The following is a 3,360-nucleotide window of genomic DNA, read 5'->3' as shown; positions in this document are numbered from 1 at the left end:
ACTGATCCAGAGACTGAGCCAGAATCAGCCAGTCATCAAGATAGTTGAGAATACGAACGCCGCGTTCTCGGAGTGGAACAATGGCTGCCTCCGTGACTTTCGTGAAGACGCGGGGCAACGGGGACAGGACTTTGTACTGATATGCCCGTCCCTCGAACTCAAACCGTAGGAGCGATCTGTGTCGAGAAAGAATCGAGACATGAAAGTACGCGTCCTTCAGGTCGATCGCTGCAAACCAATCTTGGGGATGGATGCATTCGAAAATGCGTTTCTGCGTGAGTATCTTGAAGGGGAGCTTGTGCAGGGCCCGATTCAAGGTTCGCAGGTCCAAGATCGGCTGTAACCCACCGCCTTTCTTGGGTATAATGAAGTAGGGGCTGTAGAACCCTGACTTCATATCAGCTGGAGGAACCGGCTCGATCGCATCCTTCGCCAGTAGGACATCAATCTCTGCCCGCAAGACAGGGGCATTTCCCCGCCAGGAGATAGCGGTCTTGGGACACAGCTGCCTCACCACAAACCGGAAGAGGCACCGGAACGGTTTCGGGCAGAAAAAGGTGCCGTCCATGCCCCGGTAACCTTCATGCACTTCCGGAAAGAAAGGCACTGGGGCGGGGCACTGAGAAACAGCACGGGCCACCCCGAGATACCAATCGTACAGCCGCGAAGGTTCGGGACATGGTGGAGGGTTCCTCTCTAGCCCGACACTTGCGGCGGCCCGGGAAAACATAGCCGTGAGCTCTGGGTCTGACTCGGACAACGCTGCCACACCCAAAGGAGGCAGCACAGCCGAGTCTTCATCCCCAGAGGACATTAGCTCACCCTCCAGAGCAGCGACCAATATTTTATCATCTGGTAGAGCTCCAAAAAAAAATGACTGGGACCACCGTGGATGGCCCAGCACGCTTTCTTGGGGGCTCCGCGGCTAGCGTTATAGAGGAGTGAGGGGCCAGAGAAAAGATTGGTTCGGTGGGTTACCTCTCACTGTGATCCTCAGGTCACCAAGGCTATTAAACGAAGTAGGCCTCTTCTGCTGGGCAGAAGAAACGCTAGATCGGGGAATAAGCGAAGGGGCTCCACCTCTTTCGAGGTAACAGAGTCTCGACCGTAACACCACGATGGTCAAGTTCCCGCAATGAGAACATCATCCTTACATCAACGTCATCCATGAGCGCCATTTCAGCGTGCCTATAGCCCAAGCACGTGATACAGTGATCATGCCCGTCAGCTGGAGTCAAACATTGGCCGCATCCAGAAATACGATCTGAATGACATCTTGAAAAAGATGCAGACAGATTGTGTTAGCTCTTTCAGAAGTGCTGAAACGCACAGGAGGATAGCCATGGCTACACACAGGGGAATAGTGCAATTCTGTGTGAGCACTTGTGATGGGATTAAAGTATTATTGTAATGTTTTATTTTATATTACTGTATTTTTATATTGATTTCATTGATCGGTGCTTGTGCGTTTGCCATGTTTTTTGCTCTCTTTTTGACATCCGTGATAGACTAATCCGTAATCCAGCATGATAGGCTGGTAATGGAATGGTGGAGACTGTTGCCCTTTAAGAGCACACTGTGGAGACTGAAGAGAATGTGTCGTATCGGCTGTGACAACGTTTAGGAGAAAGTTGTACGTCCTGCTGTCGTGCCTAGACGCGGGCGTCTGAGAGTACATAAAGAGTGCGTGCGGTCAAGGTTTGGTGAACACGGCGGTGGCGCAGAGAAATCACGTGCACAACGCTGGCATTCAACTAGACTGGGTAGTGGGATTTGCTTCCCGGTCCTATTGTGAGTACAACTCCAGTAGCTGAGTATTCAAGAGCAGATCAATGGATAAAGACTTTTTGTGATCATTCTACATCTAACTTTTAAAAAGCCTAATAGAGACTGTGAGGATAATTCATTGCCAGTGTTTTAGCCAGTATTCACTTTATTTATTTTTGTTTTCATTTAGTGCTGTGATATTGGGTTTTTGGGGTGTGGATTGGGTTTTTTCTGAGTATTTGTGTACACGAGTGAGTAGAGTAGATTTGCTTTAATGCTTGATTTTTGACAAAACATCATAACCAGACTGCCTAATGGACTGAGCGTTCGCCTGAACTTTGCCCTCTTGTCCATTATTTTTAAGTTTATATTTTTTTATGGTAATAAATTTTTTTGTAATTCGATCTACTTCTTGGGTGTCAGTGGTGTTGAGTTCCAACCCTCAGTGTAATAAGATTTACTAGGTGAATTGGGGTTAGTCCTGGATCTCAATGATTATTCCAGGTAGTGATGGGATTTATGGCTCTTTGAGGGGATCCGGAACTTGGCGATCCGTTCCTTTCAAAGAGCCGTTCAAAAGAACGGCTCTTTTGGCTCTTTTTAAATATTTAGTCAGTTTTAAGAAGCCAGCTTGGGGGCATCTCAGTTTATCCTGGAAATAATCACTGGGAGGAATGATGAGGTGAGATTTGTAGTCAAATAATTAAAACTCAGATATCACACACCAATATCTGAGTTTGAATTATTCTGAAATATTGATTATTACCTCATTTGTCATGTGTGGACTATATTCCATAGGGTTGCACAACATCCCTCTGCTTAGACAGTGACATCACTATTTTGGATTTACCTTTAGTACAAAGTGTGTTTATGTGTAAAGCTACGTTGACTTATGTTATTCACACAATACTCACAAATAAACATCAAAAACAAAGCCGGCTGCAATGAATTTCTGTGCAAAACAGCTTTTACTACAAACACTTCCACACAAGAACATTGTTATCACACAAGAACATTTTGATAGAAAACAAAAAATATTTAAAGTTTTAAATATATACTGTAGATAAAATTAGAATAAATAAAATGGAAATGTCTACATCGCTGGGTGCGCCCCTCCCCCTATAACTGTTCTGTCTCGCGGAGGAGCTAATTTGTGTGCATCTGTGTGAAACACGCATAGGAAAAAAAGAACGACAGAAAGAATGGCTCCCCTCCAGCCGCGACTCGGCTCCCATCGTTCATGTTTATGAGCCGTTCAAAAGAATCGGTTCGTTCGCGAACGTCACAACTCTAATTCCAGGTGTCGTAGTCGGCTACTTTTATAGCGACAGTGGTGTTGGCTCTGGTTTTATTTGTGCCCTCATCACACACTCACTCTCTTTGTGACGCCCTCCGAACCAACAAAGCTGTGAAAACAGCTGTTTTTGCTCACAACCATTGACAGGAGAGATCGCGACCACTGCTGTTCACGCCGTCACACCAACACCAAACACAGAGGCTTCCTTGCACTTGATTTATCACCTTTTAGTAGATCTTGCATGAGACAGGAACAGCATTCACTGTCTGGCTCCGAAGGCGAAAGACAAGGATGCA

The sequence above is a fragment of the Leuciscus leuciscus genome (genome assembly GCF_965113295.1).
Source record: "Leuciscus leuciscus genome assembly, chromosome: 16".
Lineage (NCBI taxonomy): Eukaryota > Metazoa > Chordata > Actinopteri > Cypriniformes > Leuciscidae > Leuciscus > Leuciscus leuciscus.
This window is presented reverse-complemented; position numbering follows the sequence as displayed.